The sequence below is a fragment of the Zonotrichia leucophrys genome, chromosome 4A, assembly GCF_028769735.1.
Source record: "Zonotrichia leucophrys gambelii isolate GWCS_2022_RI chromosome 4A, RI_Zleu_2.0, whole genome shotgun sequence".
Lineage (NCBI taxonomy): Eukaryota > Metazoa > Chordata > Aves > Passeriformes > Passerellidae > Zonotrichia > Zonotrichia leucophrys.
Window position 1 is genome coordinate 16,455,681 of NC_088174.1, and position 20,480 is coordinate 16,476,160.

Consider the following 20,480-nt stretch of genomic DNA (forward strand, 5'->3'; position numbering starts at 1 on the left):
CTCAGCAAGAGGCTGAACCATGTAACATTTAATAATAATTAACAAGCATTGATAATAATTTTATTATTATAATAATATTAGGTCACACAAATGGAGTTTGGTGTGGAAGGCAAAGACCACTATACCTGCAAAGAATAATTTCCATAATGTTCTCAGGGTTTGGATTCTCTCTCTCCTTTCTTCATTCACATGGCACACTACCACAAATATGCACAAAACCCATAACACTATATTTTCTAAATTATTGAAATGAAACTTTGCAGAAAGAACATAGACCTTCCCGAGGAAATAGCTACTTAATTCCTAATACATTTAAGCTGCTTCAATTTACAGCAGACACTAGAGCACATGTGTGATGGAAACCTCCAGCAAAGCTGTGAGCTCAGTGCCAGCTCAGGAGAGGTGTGAAGAAAGCAGCACACCCTCCTCAATCCTCAGCTCTGGAGCTCTGATAAATGCAGTATTTAATATAATTACTTCCTTTTTGTGTTCTCAATGAAATGAAAGATATCCAGCGACTCGGGGGCTGATTCTCAACGTCCCCACTGACAGGTTCAGTGTAAACCAGCTTGGGAGAGATGTGAAGAAAGCAGCACAACCTCCTCAATGCTCAACTCTGCAGCAGTAAGGCCACACTTCCTCCACAGCCTTCTCTTCTTCAGCTTCCAAATTACCAAAATAAAGTGAAAGTAGGTGCCAAGTGAGTAATTGTGCCCTGCCTGTGATGTGAGCACACAACTGGCAGTGCTCGTCAGCACGGGGCTGCTCTGCTGGTTTCTACAACAGGAAATTGTGCCACACATCAGGGGCACACAGTGACTTACAGAGCACTCCAGTGTCACTCCTCCTGTCCCACAAGCCATAATCCTCATGAAGGAGTCAGAGAAATAACCACATTGTGCAGCAGTTCATTATAAACAGCTCCTGTGTAACCCATGCCTTGTGGAGCACACAAATCCCCAAATTCAGCGAGCAGCTCGGGGAATGGGGACCTGCAGAGGACTCTCAGCAGCAATTCCTGTGATTGCCAACCTGGATCACCATCAGGCACCAGCAGCACCAACCCTGGAGCAATTTCCCATCTATTACTGGGCTTTGCAGCAGCTCTCCCTCCCAGGGTGTCACAGGGACGTGCAGGATGCACGGTGGGAGGATGAGAATGTGCTTAATCAACCTGTCCTCATTTCCTGCACAAAACATTTAGCTTCAAACACTCATGACAGATCAAGCTAAAAGGCTGGTTTGCTCAAATCATCTAAAGTGGCAAATAACTTCCAAATCCACTCTCTTCTACCTCATGGTGCTTTTCTCTCCCATTTTTTTAGACAAAGTTCTTTTCCTTTTACCATTGGAGGAAACCACTCTTTTTTCTACTTTGACATATTAATGCTCCTAAGTAGGTGTTGTTTTCATAAAAACCTTTTGCTTCTTCTTTGCCACCTCTGATTTCCACTGTGGAATTAGAAACCCATCACCAGAGACCCCAGGCTGCTCCTCTTGCAGGATTTACTTCCATTCCTTCTTGAGGAGAGGAATAGCAATAATGCTTTAGCAGGACCAGTTAATTTGATAATATCTCTGATAATCTATATTAAGCACTGCTTTCCATTTGTTTGAGTTTTTCTTTATATCTTTGTATTGGAAAATTTTTAATTCCACAGTAGAGTCTCACAATAAGTGAAAAGAGAGCTGGTAAATCAGCCCACAATTAAAGAGGGATTCTTTGGATAAATTCTCCTGGTAATTCCTACCAAGAACCAGTAAATATCTTTAAAGATGGGAAATTACTCTGAATTTTGGGGGCATATAGGGATTTTCCAGTAGAGTAATGACAGAAGTTCCTGTGCTTCTGATAGATACCAGAAGAGAGAGATCATAGATCTGATACAAAAATATATCATAGAAGGGAGATATAAATGATTGATGCCTGATTGCTGCAATATCAATTAACGCAAAAAGGCATTAATTAATCAATGCTTTTCCCATCACCAGGCAGCTGCAAGTTTCCTCTGTGGGTTCCCCACTGGCCAAGGACCAGGAATTCCCATTAGGTTTTTTCCACTGGAATGAAAATTAACTCATCTGTTCTTCCCTCTTCTCCTCCAGCCCTGGTAACTTTTCCAAATGTGACTCTCAGCAATTCTCTGAGATTTCTGCAAAGATCTGCAGAGAACCCAGAGGGATGTGCAGGAAAACCCTAGAACACACGAGGGCCCAGCACACAGAGTGGATATTTGCATTCCCCATTCAGGAAGAAAACAACAGCATCAGACTAAAATTATAAAAATCAAACATTCCTTGCTGAGAGTGTGCAAGACAAGCTCTAACTGAGCCCTGTGGTATTAGAGAGAAATTCCAGCTAAGAAATGCACATAAACATTATTTGTTCTTTTTCTTTCTTTCTCTTTCCTTCTTTTTCTCTCTTGGTGTCTCCTGGAAGTGCAATGTGGAATTTGTGTGTGTTTGATGGTTTTTGATCTCCAGCTCCATGACAACATGAAAACTCTCTCTGAACATTTAAATATTCCACTTTAGTAGCTGGGTCCAAATCTGGATGCACATCTATGGCTTGGCCCCCTGCTGCTTAAAGTAATTTGCACTCAGATCAAATTGTGACCCCCAGAAATAGAAGTATTTATATTGAAAGAGAGCTGAATATTTACAAAGATATTGTTACAGACCAGAAAATTATGATATAAATATGATTACACTGTGTGAGATAACATCTACACAATCTTTTTTTTTAAAGAAACCTGAAATGATTTTGTTTCTGAAGTACACATAAAAAGAATTTCAATAGCATTGTATTTTCAGACCTTATTGTTAAAGGATCCAAGGGAAGTTTTTCCCTGTTTCCAGTATTTTCTTTATAAAAGCTGTATTTCAGACAAAGTGAGCTTGGATCATTTAAAGTCCCCACAAGGGACTGGCACTTTGTGAATGGTATTTTGAATAGTTTTGATATCCCAGGTTTTGAGATCCCTGTGTGGATTTATTTTCTGGACAATTCAGTTATTCTCTCATGCTCTGACCTTATTATGATATTGTTTTTCCCTTCTCTTCACTACCCTGTTCTCTGAGAAAGCTCTCTATAAATTTGATATAAATATAATTCACATACAATATCTGTAACTTAGTCAACTTCACAAAGCATAAAAAAATAGCAATTTCTTTTCTTTACTCCTCAGTTTTTGGGGTTTTTGCACAATAATATCCATTGGATGTGAATTCCCTTCAGCAAACTTAAAAAAACCCAACCAAACCAAACTGTAACAACAAATAAGCCCTTAAAATCCATTCTATCCACATCAACTACAGGATAATTTTTTTGTTTCCTGGGTTGACTTGTGCTCTTTCATATAATGCATCAATTTAAATGCAGATGGCCAAGGAGAAAATAAATTTCTCCTCACACTGCTCATGTGCCCAGGGTGCTGAGATGGATGAGCCAAGGGGGACCCTGGGCTGGTTCCTTCTTTGCCAAGGGCAAAGCACCCAAAGGTGCTGAGGGCAGGGACAGTTTGCACCAGAGCAGGGTGCTCAGAGCTCCATCCAAGCTGGGCTCAAACAGAAATACCAGAAATGCTTCTCTCAGGAGGAGATTGCTGGCACAAAGTCAGGATGCTGCAGCCCTGGGTAGGGTGAGTGTCCTGCTGCCATGCCTTGGTTAGAGCAGAACTGCACTGGCTGAGTCTGGGGATGAAATTTGTTAAATTCTGTGGGGAATTTAATTTGCTCCCTGTCTCCCTTTTTGGCAGGAGTCAGTTCAAACTCTCAAGGTTTTGGCAGAACTCCTTGACCTGCACACCTTGGCAGTAACTCATCATCATGATGTGATGGACAGAGGGGGATGAATGCCCTAAAACCAGAGGGGGGATAGAGAAATCTCTCCAGAAACCCAAAATTGATATTTTCAGTGATCCCAGACAGTTGTGAGCAAAGCTGCTTATAGGACTTTGCTGCCCATAGCATTGTGATCAATGCTTATAGCATTGCATTATTCTACACCTAAGAGTTCAAACAAAGCTCAAAGAATTCCAAGAGAGCCTTGATGAGAGGGCTTCTCCATAACCTCACCCTGCTGGTTTTACCACTAGGAGAGGGGATTTACCCTTCACAAAGCCCTGACAATAAGATGCAGCAGGGCTGAACACAAGTGACACTGAGTGCATTAGTATTTCCAGCAGGTCTCTCCTATGTGAGGAGGAAGATGACGACAACCCCAAGCCATTAACAGTCTAAATTAGACAGACAATGTGGCTGGAAAAATGGAATATCTTACATAAAACAGGGGAGGTCAAAACTCAGCATGGTGATGATAACTTATCTTACTTGGCTGGTAGACTTCATGGAAGAAATAAGTTTATGTATGGGCTGCCTCCTCTAATTCTGAATTCTCAGAGCTTAGGAATGATTGTTTATCTGCTAACAGCCTGCAGGGATTTGGGAAAATAGCTACAGCATAAAACTGAAAAATAATTGAAATAAATAAAGTGCTACCTGGCACCATCCTTGTTTATTCTGTGCATCTGATATTAACATTCGGATGTCTTATGCTCGTAATACATAATAAGAAATGAAAATGTCATAAAATCAATACCTTCTAACAGCAGAGGGAAATGTCACAAATTATCTCATTCTCATTATAGTTTTCAGACAGTAATTTCACAAGCCTCCAAGGGATTAGGAAAGCTGAGCATATTTTTGCTCTACCCTCAGATGTCAGTTTTATTGTACATGATCTAGGCAGTGAAGGTTCTCTGCTCCAGAAGTTAGAAATCAATTGTTTTGCCAATGAGATTCTTTTGCAAGGCTGTTAGCTGCCTTTGTAAGTGTGAAACTACCAAATTCTGTGTCCCTGCTTAAATTACTTTGCAGTACAGAATTACACTGCAAGCCCTGATGTGGTGCAGGCTCCTGCTGGGTGCGCATACGGAACGGAGAGCTGCGCTCCTCGTAAATAAACTTTGCACTTCCTAAAGAAAAGAGATTTATGGAATCTGCTCTAGGTATTTAATTACCCTCCCATGTTTTACTAGGAGGGTTTTTTTTAATGAGGGAATAAAGCCTGCTTGACCCTGCCTGGATAAGAATGAGCTGGTCTGTCAGTCCCAGTGATGGCATGGCTGAGGGCAGCGGGTGCTCCAGGTGGATTAAGGTGAACCTCAGACCTGTGGTGCCATCTGTGCATATTTCACCAAGCTGATTCATTTTGCTACTGATCCTGATCCTCTGATCAATCATTCTGCAGATGTGGCAGCCTGAACTCAAACTGCCCTGGAGACGCCAGGTACAAAGCACCAAGGAACTGAGCGCCACGGGCAGAGCGTGGCTCCTGCACCGCCTGGATTAACAAACCCTCACTCCTCACAGCACATCAAAACCCAGGAGAGGCCATTCCTGCCACAGCAGCCAGAACCACAGGATATTTTCACAGAATTCCCAGGCTGGAAGAGCCCACTGGGATCCAAGTCCATCCCTGACCCTCAAGGACAGCCCAGGAGTCTCCATCCTGTGAGCACTCCCCAAACACTTCTGGAGCTCTGCCAGCTCAGTGCTCTCAACTTCCATCCTCTAACAAACCTTGGGAAAGACATTTTGTAGGAATATCCCAAAAATGGATATTTTGGGAGCACCACGCACATCAAAGTTTCTTGCACCAGAAAAGTGAGTAACACCAATTAAAGAAACAAAGAAATACCACACAAAAACCCCACCAGCAACAACAGAGGTCCCAGGCTTTGGGAATAGTTCCAGTTATGGCTGTACTTCAAATATAACCTGTCATTGCAGTGGTCTGGGAGAAGACAACGCCTTCTGCCTGAACCTGAAATGTCTTTCATTGTGAAACCTCTCCAGCTTTGACAGATATTGCAAAGCAGGAAATGTTGCCAATACAAATGTTATCCCAGACCTCCTCATCAAAATATAAACCATTGTACAATAGCTAAGGGAACAGAACTCATGCAAATATGAAAGGGCTGTGATTTATAATGGAATCTCTTTCCCAACAAAACTTTAAGCAGAGAATTTAGTATTTATTAGACTGTAGGACTCAGGAAGTTCAGATGGTTATGTGCTGTTAAAAAAAAAAAAAAAAAGAAAAAAAAAGAAAAAAGTGGCTGGGATCAAAGAGTGTCTGCAAGGGAAAGGCTCAATGTGTTACTACAGAGATAATTCACAATTTATCTGAGACCTCTAAGTACCTCTGAAGCTCAACACAGCATATCATTCCTTTGAAAAGCCCAGTTTTCAAATAAAGCCTATATTAATAAAATATACATTAGATTATATAATTTAAAAAGAACCTAAAAAACAACATTGAAGTAGTTTGGAAACTGGAGCCAAATTCAGTACCAGGTCCTTATTGTGCATTATCTTTTTATTACAAAGGCTCAGAATTTTAACTATGGAAAGAGCAGCAAAGGCCAATTAATTAATGTTCCAGTAGTTAATATACTCATTTTTCAGCACAGAATATTGTGGAACCAAATTCTAATCTCACTCCAGCCACTCTGAGGTCCTAAGATGAAAAACATCATAGTCAATATCTTGGACTTCAAATATGAGAATAAAGAATAAACTCTCCCCCTGCACTCAAAGAGCTGAGCTTCTCCAACCCCCAAAATAAAAAAAAAAAAGTTTTTTTTTCCCAGTAACAGATGTGAAAAATATATTCTTCAATCCTTTCTGGCATAATGCATTTTGAATGCACGAAAGAGAAACATGTTAGCTAAACATAGACAACTATAGCAGAGAGCAGAATGGCTCACAAGATGAATATCAGATGAAAATGACAGCTGTTACAATTAAATTCAGAATTTATGTTTTCCTAGTTGAGAATGAGAACTTATTTACAAACAAAACTATCTCACCATCTGAGTGAAAAAAAAAAATTACTTTTTCTTTCTAGACAACATTTCTCTTTAAAATAACTATTATAGGAAAACCTTTTTTCAATTTCAGATTCTTCTTTCTTTTTATTGGTTCCAGATAACTTTCTTTTGTTTAATTTCTACACAAGTTCATTCCAGACTCATATTATATATATATATAATATATATATTATATATATTATATATATATAATATATTATATTATACATATAATATATATGTATAGTTATATATTATGCCAGGATTTCTGTGCATAATATATAACTATACATAAATATAATTATATATCATATACATAATATAACTACGCATGAAAAGGTCAATGGGTGTACTCCAACCCAGCCCTATGGTTTTTCTCTGAGATGATTCTGTGCTGTTGAAAGCAGCCCAGGAGGGGCCCCAGCTGTTGGTGCTGTTCAGGATTTCTGTGTAGGTGCCTCCTGTTGAGAATTTAATCCATCAAAACCCTGCTGGGCAGTGGCACAGGGATTCCCATTCCCCTCTCTCTCCCACTGTGGATATCTCCTGGATGCAGGGGATGGAACCCAGACCGTGCCAGGGCTTTGCCATGGCTGTGATTTCACACCCTGATCCTGATCCTGCCCTGGATTTGTGCTGCAGGAGAATTCAGTGCTGTGGATGTGATTGCAGGGATGTGGCACACAACAGAGCTGGCCTGCACTTCAAGGACATTTTTATGCCATAAATTCCTTCTGAGTGTGGCAGAGCTACCCCAGGGCAATGCTGTTCCATCCTTCAGGACTGCTGGATTTTTAAATAAATATTTTTTTTTTCTTTAATCTCAGGCTTTGGGTTGCTTAGGGATTTGTTTTCCCCTCTCTCAGGCACTAGGCAGCACATCAGCTCCAGAAATCACACCATTTCCTGACCTTTAGACTCTAAACTAAGTAAAGTTTGAATCTCTTGGTTTTCTCATTTCTCTGTATTAGCTTCTTTCCCTTCTTTTGATTGTATTAGAGCTATTAGAGTTTTCCTTTCACACTATAACCCCTGGATTTATCAAATTAAATGCTATTTGGAGGGTTTGGGATTTGAGTTCTGAATCTTGTTGTTGATGCTTTCCAGCTGAAAGCTCAGTTATGAATCATTAGGAATCACTTAAGTCTTAATGATGTCAAGCAATTAATGAACAAAAAGATAGAGCACAACACTTCAGTAGATGCACACAGTAATGATAAGGAAAATGTGCTTTCCTCAAGGTAGGAGGACTTGATATCCCAAAAGTGACTTTGAATAAACTCCTCATTGTTTCCACTGATTTTGCTTTTGAATATGACTTCTGTTGCACATTAAAATAAGTAATTAGTGTTTATTTTCAATGTGACTGACACCTGTAGAACATGGACAGACTGGCTGTGCAATTATGTCAACACTGTGCATTGACCTTGAATTTTGAGAGAGCCAGCTGCCAGAAAGAGGGATCTTTAATTTCATTGACTCATTAAATTAAAATCATTTTTAGCAAAAAATAATCATGGGTGAATTGCCATATGTTCTTGAAACTTAGGAGACCGGGGAGATTTTTAAATAATCAGACTGCAGAGCTGTTCTTTTGAACTAAAATGTTTTCAGCATTTCTATTTCAGCTACATTTACAATCCAGTTGAACATAAAGTTCTGGAACAGCAGGCAAAACTAAGTAAAGAAATGAATGATGCTGCAAGTTGCATGCTATTCACCTAGAGATATAAGTGAGAAGTCTGTAGATGAATAAAATATTAAGATACTAATGTAAATCTGTAAGAAAATTGCAACAGATTGCAGAAGTGTTTTTGGTTTGGTTTTTTTTCTTTCATACTGATGATGTTTCCCTGAATTAAACGTAATGCAAGTTTTAGAGCTGTTGAATGAGATTCAAGATGGAAAAATGAACAACAGAATCTGTTACAAGAGTACAAAATCTTGGTTGGAAGAAAACCCAAATGAACAGGGGCACCATCTGCTCTCTCCCAGTTGTTCATCACCACACAAATTATGGCCACTGAGGCACAGACACAGCAACCCCAGCACTGGGGGAAATGAGGCACCTTCGCCCCAAACCAGAATGTTTTTCTGTGCACAAATCCTCCTTTTTCTCCCCTATCCATCCTCCCTTGAAGCTCCTAAAACACAGCAACAGACTCATTGGATTTAAGCTGGCTGTAACATTATTTGTGCATCTCTGTCAAAGTGAGTTCATATAATGGTGGTGAGACTGAGACTACAATTTAATGAAATTATAAAAATTTGATGACACTTAGATAACAAAAATGAAAAGCTTACTCTCTTATTTTGAGATAAAAAGAGTTATATCTAATAGACAATGAGACTCTCAAAGTTCAGCATTTTCTTCTGCTTTTACTACCCACTAAATTATTCTTTTGCATGAATTTGTATCATAAGCAACTATATTGTATCAACTGCTAGGACACATCCATCCCTGCTTTGAGTTCAGTGTTCAAATCTTGCTTTTTGCCTCATCCAAAGACAATTAGTGATCTATAATTAGCAAAGTTTCCTGAAAGCCTGTCACAATGCTCTTTTAAAAGAGTACTAAAGAGTTGACTTAGACGTCAAATGTGGTGTCACTGTTGAAGTCCTGGGGAAAACCTAAACCCAGATGCTTCATTCATTCCTAATCAGAACCATTTCTGATCACAACCTCTCTCTGAACTCTATTTTCTGGGGACTCTTTCTGCTGTTATTCCAAGACATTGCCTTGAACAGCTCTTGGGAAGCACCAGCCGGGTCAGTTTGTGATTCCCAGCAGAGGAGCTCGTGGTGAGGCAGCGCCTGCCCAGCACAGACCCTCTGCCCACCAGGGCTGAGCTCAGGGATTGCTTTTGTTTCATTCAAACCCCGAGTTTGAGGGGGCTCAGCTTTTCCAGGCTGGCTTTGCACACCCATTGCTCCTTGGAGGGGAATCTCCAGGGCTGCCCATTGATCTCCTGCTTTTTGTTATGATCACTGGAAGCTCCCCTGAGTGCATTGCAACCCTACTGCTGGCTGATTTCTGATAAAACCACAGAGAGCTACACTGGGAGAAAGAGAATAGGTGATAAAGAAAGTGTTATGTTTCATTAGATGGTAAGAAGATATGTCAGCTTCAAAGATGAAACCAAGATCATTATGTGAGCTTCTTTTGTTGAATAAGTGATATTTAGAAGAACAGAAATGGGAATCAGAATTTTAAAGTAGATAATAGAAAAATACAGTAATTTGTTACAGAAATATATTATACAAAACTCTATATTATTTATGTCTTTAAAAACTCAAACTGGGTTATCAGGATATTTTGGGAAAATAAATTGTGCTTCTAGATTGAAGTCCATGTGCAGATTATTGGCTTGAGCTTCTTTGATCTACCCTCACCCAGCACCTTTGTTTTAAGTCAGAGGTTATCAACTTCAACTGTATTGCTGTATGGATTTTTAATTTCTTTTTCAAAAGCAAAAATTTGCCTACACAGACATTTGCAAAATAGCATAAAATTTAAAGCTGACCTATTGACAGCTTCTCTTTCACTGTGTTGGGGAGTTTCTGACAGAGTGAGTGACTGAGGACAATGACTGAGCACAAGGGAGGTCAGCAAATCCACACTGTTCTTTTAATGAAAACCACCTAAATCTCACTATGAGTTAATAAAAAAGCTATGTATGTTGTATATGCACATTGCTGTACATGCAAATATACAGGCAAAATTAGGTTAAATAGATGAAAGCAACACCTGGCACTGTAGTGTTTCATTTGACTTAAATTTCTTGTATGAATTTGCGTCTAAAAGGAAATATAAATTTGGTGTTTAAAATTCCAGCAGTATCCAGAACTCCAGGATGCTCAGGATAAGCTGAGTTGTATTCCTCCTGCACAGGGATAGGGAAGGTAGGAATTCATCACACCGACAAAAACAACCGATGTTTTAGTCCTGCTGAGCTCGGGGTGAGCTGGAAGGATGAGAGTGTCCCCAATTAATTTTGTCCTTCGTTCCCTGACAGAAGGTCCCGGGCTCCCATTCCAGCTGATCAGCTGCTTAATGTTCTGCATCAGAACCCGGAGCTGCCATCAGCACCACGGAGGGCCTCAAATAGCTTTGGTCAATCAATGTAAAACATGACCAGATATTAATTACTGCAGTTAGCCTGCCTAAAATGTACAAAAATCAGAGGAAAAAAATTGGTTTTTTGCAATTATTATTGATGTGCTGGTTTAGAGTTCTCAAAGGCTAATGCAGTAATTTTAAAACCAGATTGAATTCTTGTACACAACTCTCATTACTATCCCAGATTTCTCTCTTTGGGAACTGGATTCACCTAAAATACAAACCCACAGGTATGTCCTCAATCACTTAAAAATTATTTTAAAAAGCATCTTGAAAACCAAGTTATAGCATACCAGATTTTCTGTTAGAACAAATCCAAACTAAACCCCAGAACTACAACAAAAATCAGAACAAGCCTGTGGACAGATCAGGTTCAGTAGAGCAAAACTTAATCTAAAGAAGTATCTGCTTACCCTGACAGTTTCTTTCTTCTCTTGCTGTTTTTTTCTCCTATTTTTCTATTATTTTAGAAGCTCTATCTTGCTCAGTCTTGTCAGAAAAGCCACTCATATCAAAGCAGTATTTCTCTGCCTGAATATTCCTGTGTAGTTTTATTTGGTACCTCTCCATATGACAGCTGGTATTTCATCATTAATAAAAATGTAATAAGAATTGTAACTGACTTGTTAATTAGTTGTTGCTGAAGTTCAGTACAGCATTTTATTATATTTGAGAGTCACACCTCTCACACTCAGCACCATTCTGCACCAAGTTTGGCAAATGGGAAAATGGGATCACCTCTTCCCACCTTTGCACTAATTATCTTCTGTTTAATACCATCTAATCCCCAGGAAGGTTTTTAATAGTTTCCTACTTTACTTGGAGTCAGGTACAGGTAATTAGGAGTATAATTGTGCCTTGATTTCTTTTCTGTGTTGGCCAAAAATTCCAGGGAAAACACATACAAAAAAATGTTATTTGAAACCAGACAATTTCTGTTGGGTAGTGATGTCCTGAGTAACATCTCCAAATTATTCAGAGCTCAGGATCTGCTGGATATGGCTGAATGCAACCAAAGATTAAGGGGAAAAATTTAATGCAAGGTGCTGATAAAATGCAAAATGTAAATGGCCAAAGGATCCTTTCCCTCTGATGTGAGACATGTAAGGGCAAATTTTGTAAATTTTTCTTGAATTAAGGAAGAGAATGGAAGGTGAAGCAGCTGGAACGATTCTTTGTGCCAGCAAACTCCTAAATCCCACCCACTTCAGCACCGACAATGCACTCTGCTATCCCTGAATAATACACATTACAGCTGTAGTACAGAAAAATCCACCGCAAGCAACAAAAGCAGCAGAACAATGTTTGAAATCTTTATCTACGTGTGCCAGGGATTTCACAAAAATGAAGCAGATCCATAGATTTTAAAAAGGGTTTCTTACTGGTTGTAAAATAGTCACAGAAACAGTGAGAATTTTAGAACAATTTGTCCCTTCAAGAAGAAAACCAAAACCAACCACCAAAACTAAGGTAGGCTTAGGCTGATTTAGAATGGATTTGGAAATATTGGAAGAATTCAAGCACAGGTGCACAGATTCATGGTATACTGCACATATTTCAGGGATATTTGGTTTGCAGAAAGGAATTAGAAACCTATGGGATGAGTGAAATGGAGAATTCACTTAACTGTTGTAATCTGCTAACTCTTGCCTTTATAAACTGACAGAAAGCTTTATATGAAGCCATTAGTTTATTAAAGTTAGCTAGTCCAGCCTAGTGACTGAGAAATCACTGGGCAAACCGAATTTCTGTGCTTTTCAGAGACCAAAGAAAATAAAATCACTTCTCATAAACAATTCAGCAGGAACAGAACATTTTCCTGTTGCCTCAAGTTACCAACAGAACAAAACCACACTCTGTGACTTCTTTAACACATCTCAGCTCTGGTGTTTGCCTTCAGAAAACAACAGATAAGATGCATGTATATTTTTCAGAAGCTGAGTCTTGTTATCATTTTTATAAGGTCACAAACTGAACACAGGAAATTGAAATCCCTGCAGAGGAAAATATTGTTGCAGGTGTGCTTATTCTAATGTAGTTTTTGTTTGGTTCTTTTATTTTTGTTATTTCAGAATTGATTTGACATTCTCCTTATATTTTATCCTTGAAAATATAACCTTTTTCTTTAGAGCTGTTGCTGTTTGAGTTGCTTAATATCTTAAAAACAACACTCAGTTTTGTTTCATCTGATGTTCAAACTCAATAGAGAGAATGTTATCTAACTCTGAGCCCTGTAATGTCTGATACAAAATGTCTTCACGGCTAAAACTGGATGAGACTCAGGATTATAATTTTCTCCAAAGTTCATCAAAACACAAAGAATATTTTAATATTTTTTTACTTAGTTTTATTGTTTCACTGCTTCTTTTTCCTCTTCACTACTTCAAAAATTACGGTGCTGTGATAGAGCTTCAGTTTTCTGCAAAATGGGCTTGCTATATATATCCTGAAAAACTATTTACATTCATTTATAATCGCTGAGGAGATTTGATAAGTGTCTTTCACTTACAATCAGAACCATGCATTTCCCCCAAAATAGCAGTGGCTGCTTGGACAATTTTGTTAGCCATATTTCAGCCATAGTATTTCAACTACCACAGGTAAACTCATGATCTTAATGTGATTGAACATGCACAGGTCACCAAAGACAGAAGGACACAGTTCTTAAGCAAAAAAAATTAAACAAATAAGCATTAATAATTAAACACTTCTAACTTTAAATGGAGTGCTTTTTTTTCCTGTTATAAATGAAAATTAACTTCTTTCTGGAATGGGATGTCATCTTTTCATCTTGGGATCAGGCCTGGAGAATGAGGATTTTCCATTTTCCAGCAGCTAAAGAGACTGAGGGAACTGAGCACATCCTCTACCCCTTCCAAACAACACAAAATCGGTCAACCTAATATAATGTCCATTTCTCACCCCTCTCCATAACTCTGTCCAAGGAGTGTGAACTAACAGAAAGAGTATTTATAATGGATGATAAAGCTATGATCAATACTAATGCAAAATTTAGCATCTGATTTAAAACTGATAGAATGCAAAAAAAGGTGAATAATACATGAAGTTCCTCCTCCACGAGTGCAGCTTCACACCCTTGAAGATGTAAAATGTGCTCATTTAAAATACAACCCACAAGTACTGCAAAGATTTTTATGCTTAGAGTTCAGATAAAGTGAGAACCCAGCCAGCCCAGCAGCAGAGTTAAAAGGAATTAGAATCCCACACCAGAAGGAAAAATGTTGATGCTCTTTGGGTTTAAATACATAGGATGGGAACAGGGAGCACTGAAAACAGGAACCCTGCTCTGCTACAGGTTCTGAAATTATTGATGAGCTGGAGGACTCAGTCTGTTATTGAATTAATTAAAATTAATCAAATTTGCCTGACTCCAGTAAAAGGCAACCAATATCTGGATGGGCACAGTTTTTTATCACTTTGATGTGCAGTTTGGGTTTTTGACTCCTTTGGGACATTCAGTTGACCCAATCCTAATCAACTAACTATTAGAAAGATATTTTTAGGCATATTTAGATCTTTTCTCTAGTTACTGAAGAAAAACAAACCTCTCTAGAAGCCAGGTTTTCTCCCTGCATTAGATTTTTCACTTTGGACCTTCTGGGATGAGTTCTCCTCTAGATTTTCAACAGTTCTACCTGAGATATTAAGAAGGAGCTGAGACAACAGTCTCAGACTAGTTCAGGTGATTTGTATGAGGTGAGATAATTCAACAGAGTGTTAGACATCTGAAACAAATAGAATTTGTCAAGGAGTTTTAAACAAAACCTTTTCTCACGCTTTGATTCTAAAAAATAAGATGCATTCATTATAAATCTCACAATGTTCCTAAAATATTAATTGGATAATTCCAGGGGTTTTTCCTTTAGTTTTTCAGAGTCATTTATGAACATCAATCATTTGAAAAAACAGGAAGTAAAAATAAAACAACTGAGACAATAAGGGAACTGGTCTTGATTTAAGCACTGCCTTGGAGAAAGTTCCTCAAACACTCACAGACTGTCAGAAAATACATCCTGTAAGTGGTTTTTCAGGTTAGACAGAATAAGTCCATTTTATCCTTTCAATATAATGCTATTTCTTCCAATAATGATAGCTCTGGCAATTTTTATCTTCCATCCTGTTATTGAAGGAGGATTAAGATATTTCTAATGCCATACAAGTACTCTTTGGGAAAGAGTGATGGTTATTAAAAAAAGTGCTCTAAAATTAGATGATTCAGAGGTGTCAGGATCCACGTCTAACAGACAAGGACTGGGGGATGCTGAGCTGCTACTGGTCCAGACAACTCCTCAAATGGAAGCAATTTTCTTTGAGGACAGAAAAAAAGAAATAATCATGGAACAAAAATACCACAGAATATTGACCTTCAGCTTTCTGTCAGGTTTAGTTGATTGGATGAATTTAGTCCAGGAAAGGCTTAACAAAATCCTACACTCCATATTCTTTACCACAGGAAAGTGATAATTTCACCACTTTACCAATTTTTGCTGTTGTAATATGTTGGATTTTGGGGTTTTTTTTTTGTATGTAAATGAAGCAGGCTTATTATTTTTAGTTTCTAATTTGCTTTTCACTCCTTACAGATTTATGGCATTAAAGTGAAAGCTGGTGCATCTTCCTGAAGGTGGATGACATTACAATGATGTAAAAACAAAGTTGCTTGGTACTTCCAATGCTAAATAAACGGCATTTGTATGACTGCAGTGAACGTTGAGCTGTCTGCCAGGCACCACTCAGCTTTCATTACTGTAAATCATCTCTGGGAAAGCTGCTGAGAAATTCAATTGTCTTCTGAGGGCTGGGAGGGGCATCTGGGGAAGGTGACAATGCCAAGGTTGCTGTCAACACCACTGAAAGCACATTTTGAAGAACGTGCCTCACCTCAGGACAGGACAGGGCTGCTGCTTTTCCACGGCCCAAAAGCTGAGAGAGGAAGGCAGGAGCTCTCCTGGCAGCCCCCTCCTATTGCATTTGCTGGCTCTCGAATGATGAATTTGATTCTATGCTTTCACAAGGTTGATTTATTATTTTATGACATTATATTAAAGAATATTAATCTAAACTACACTAAAGAATACAGAAAGGATATTCATAGAAGGTTAAAAAGATATAATGCAAATTTGTGACTCTTTCCAGAGTTTAACCCTGATAAGTTAAAGACAAAAATTCACAGAAGCCCAATGAAACAACCACCTGGTAAACAAGTTCTAAACACATTCTAAAAGAGCAAAACACAGGAGAAACAAATCAAATAATTATTGTTTTCCTTTTTCTCTGAAGCTTCTCAGCTTCCCAGGAGAAAAACCCTCAGCAAAGGGATTTTTCAACAAATGTAAATAAAAAACCCTCCTAGGTTGGAAATCCAGAGGAGGCAGGAAAAGGTGAGCACACCCAGCCTGGTGTGCTGAATGAGAAACCACCAGGGCTGGTTTGCTTTTCACAGAGAGAGCAGGAGGGAGAGTCCCTGGGTCCCAAGGGCAGGGCTTGTCCCTCGTGTTTAACCGAGCTTTGACATTTCTGAGAGGGACAATTCTCCTGGAGCTCTGCCCTGAAGGGCTGGGCCATTCACTAATTCCAGTTTTAACCTCTCCCACCTGCAGCTCCTCTCTGTGCCCCAGGGTGATTATCACACACCCCACCAGGCAGTTCACACTTATAATATGTTATAAATTCACATTATTATAAAGTGTTATCACCTGCCTGTAGAAATAAAGCAACCCCCCAGCAGGTCACACACAGGTCCCACTCACAGAACAACCAAGATTCACAGAAATTTCTGTTTCACGGGCACAGAATAATGGAATATCAACAGCCACAGTGGAAATATGTGCATAATGATGTTTTATCTTTTGTGTACAGCAAGGCTTCGTTCATTATCTCCTCACAAACATTTCTGATTATACAGCCTGGCTAACACATTTCTCCAGCGCTGCTGCAGAAGGTTTGCATGCACAAGTCTGTGTTTCTTGCAGAAACAGAATCTCTCAGGCTTTTTCAAATGCAAAAGACTCACTTCAATTCACTAGAAGCAGCTAACTCAGGTTTAATAAACACTTAGATACCTGAGACTGGGTTCAGTTCAAGTTCTCCGTAGCTACAGCCTGAAATATTTATAGCTCATATTCAGAGTTTTCCCCACATTTATATCCTGCCATTTGAAAGATGTTTGCATTTTCAAAGAAAACAGTACTACCTGTGTTGAAGATCTATTCAACACATAAAAGAATAAATTTCCCAAGCTGCTGCTGGAAATGTGACTGACAGAAGAACAAGTACATTGTGGAAATCTAAAGAGGCAAATTTTCATAGAACTACTCAAGAAGCAAAATGAGTGACTAGAACTATATAGACTTTTATTTTTTTAACAGAGAATCTTTGCAAACTTTTCTTAGCTACAAATGAAATAGCAGAATACCAAGACCAATAGAGGTATATAGGATTAGATAATGGATCCTTAGATTCTTTAAAACCATGTTTTTTACATGTTGCTCAGACAAATTGAAACTATGAATTCCATACTTTCTCTCTTGTAAAATCTTAGATATTATACATTGAGATTCACAATGAGAATGTGGACTTTCAAATCAGAGATAGGATAAAAAAATCCCCAAGAAACAAGATTTATCCTCTCCTATTCTTCATTCACCAAAAATTTGCTTTGTGATGGTTTTGTGGCATTAAGGGAATCCACACAAGGGTGGAACTATAATCATGCACAAGCAGTCCTGGCAGATATAAAGCTTTGCCTTTCTCCATCTCTCTTTCCCTACAACACCCTCTGTTCTCCCCAGAATTAATTCAATTTCCCCATGTCCTGTGTCAATCACAGCTCTTCATTGTACATTGGTTTTTTTACCCTTCCAACCACACAAGTCCATAAATACCCTCAATGTTTCTGCCTCCCATTGTCCCTGCAATTTGATTAAAAGCATTGAATTTTTGCCTCATAGGATCAATCGGATCAGATCCTTTTATTCCTCCTCTACTGAAATCAACTCCTATCACTCCAGAGCCTCTCAGTTTCTCTCAGAAATTTTGTCTTCTTTCCAGCTAAATCAGCATTTACTACTTGTTTCCTGATTCTCAAATAGCCACGGCACATGAAATTGGCTAATAAATAGTACTTGAACTTATGCTAAGTAGGAGGAAAATACCTTGTACAAACATCTGTTTTCTGTAGTTTTCTGATGAGTTTGGTTTGAACTACTTTGTCCCATTGCAGCAATGAGAAATCCTAAAAAATCAAATATTTTGCTTTATGGGACAGTTGCAGAAGTGGGCTTGATGTGTTGTCCCTTCTCCATGCAGAATGTATGATGAATTGCACTTTACATTTAATATAAACTACATTTTTAAAGCAATTAGAGCATTTTTAAGGAATTGCTTATTAATCAAATAACTTGTTAATCTTCTTTCATAAACACTAAGCAGTGTTTGTTAATCAGTACAAGTGAACGCAGTCACATTGTATGTTAAACCTCATTTAAAAAATAAATGCTTTCAAAACATTTGATTTAGTAAGAGGAATCCTCATGAGCCTGTTGGGACATTTCCTGTGTAATCTGAACTTCAAGCTAAAGGAAGTAGGAAAGTAAACTCAGATGAAAGAATATTTTATAAGCCGTGAACATCAGCATCTCCAGCCTGGCAGAGCCTGCCCTTCACACCCATTTACGAGGGTTTGGGGCTGTACCCACAGGAGAAAAGGGCTGGTGGGTCTCACAGGAGCAGCAGGATTCTCTAGAGGGACTGATATATATAAATACACGTGTTTAACAAACCAAAAATTTCATAATCTATAGTAAAACAAACAGCAAAATCAGTGCCACAGACTACTCATGCAATATGTTTTTAAGAACATATAAGCAACACATTTACTCACTCTACTAACAAAACTAAAATTGAAATTTACTGTGTGAATCCTAGGTGTAAAACTCTCATGCTAAGATTTTTCAGCAGCTTTCCTAAAGTAATAACTATCAAGAATTGCAATCCATTTTGAATCCCAATTCCATTTCCCCCCAATTTATCTTTCTTCACCTACTTCTTTATTCCTCATGCTCCCAATTAGTGAACTTCCCCTAAAAGTTGCTCATCCAGAAAAACACACAAAACAAAACACACATCTTAACTTACAAGTTCACTCAGCTGGAAATTTTTCAGGTTTAAAAGGCAAAAAACAAATTCAACAATTAACTTTCCATTTTCCTCTAGAACTTAGCCTATTCTGAGCTGAGCCATTATCAGATAAACACAGCCAGGTCCTGGTCAGTCAGCCCTAGCACAGAACACTCAGATTTAAGAAATCCTTAGTAAAAAATAAGGTGAGATGAAATCAGAGTCCTAAAAGCAGAGGAAATGCCCATTCTCTTATAAAATAGGATTGCTACAGCAGGGAATACTTCCATTAATTTTAAACAGGAATAAGAACTTGTTATTTGAATATAGAATAAAAAAATATCTGAAAAAGGACCACTGGAAACTCACCTGCCTGTCCAGGAACTGCAGAGAGTATTTCCCAGCCCACTTCCCCTCCATTTGGGGTTTTATGGGATTTGAAGGGGTGTTTGTGGTTGGGCTGGGGACACTCTATTGAGGTTTTTATGGGATTGGAGCAGGTGTTTGGGTTTGGGGCACTCCATTGGGTTTTTATGGGATTGGAGCAGGTGTTTGGGTTTGGGGCACTCCATTGGGTTTTTATGGGATTGGAGCAGGTGTTTGGGTTTGGGGCACTCCATTGGGTTTTTATGGGATTGGAGCAGGTGTTTGGGTTTGGGGCACTCCATTGGGTTTTTATAGGATTGGAGCAGGTGTTTGGGTTTGGAGCACTCCATTGGGTTTTTATGGGATTGGAGCAGGTGTTTGGGTTTGGGGCACTCCATTGGGTTTTTATAGGATTGGAGCAGGTGTTTGGGGCACTCCATTGGGTTTTTATAGGATTTGAGCAGGTGTTTGTGGTTGGGCTGGGGACCCTCAGGTGAGGGGAATATTCTGGCACTGCTGTGAAATCAGTGCAGTCATGGAGATTGTGAGAGCCTGGAGCTCCCAGAAACTGCAGCCTAATAATTATTGAAATTAACATCATTATTTCATATTAAGAAGCATTAAAATAATATTACACTGGCAAATAGGTGGCCCAGTGAAATGAAAAGAAAACTGCATGGAGCTACTTTCAATAAAGTCAATATTAAAAGAGATTTCTTCTAGAACTTCCCTAAGCCATCTAGCCCCCTTCACTAACTTAATTATTGGAGCAGATGTGGAGAAATGTTATTAGAAAAAAGAAAAGTGAGCACTTTAGATAGTCTAAAGCACTTTAGATAGTCTTCTTTCTCTTTTCTTTTTTCCTTGCTTTTTTTAAAAAATCTAGAATTGTTTGGCTCTACAAATGAATTTAGGCGGTAGAAAGCTTTTCATTTCTTTCACAATATATCTAAATGAAGCAGATCAATATCCTAAAAATA

General features: G+C 38.6%; 1 long non-coding RNA gene across 1 annotated transcript in view; it reads right to left on the minus strand.

The window, feature by feature from the left end:
* Nucleotides 1–19,739, minus strand: part of LOC135447804 (uncharacterized) — a 123,525-nt gene extending 103,786 nt beyond the window's left edge. The window contains exon 1 of the long non-coding RNA XR_010440325.1: nt 19,504–19,739. This is a non-coding gene — a long non-coding RNA (uncharacterized LOC135447804). The remainder of the gene's footprint in view (nt 1–19,503) is intronic.
* Between the last annotated feature and the right edge of the window lie 741 nt (nt 19,740–20,480).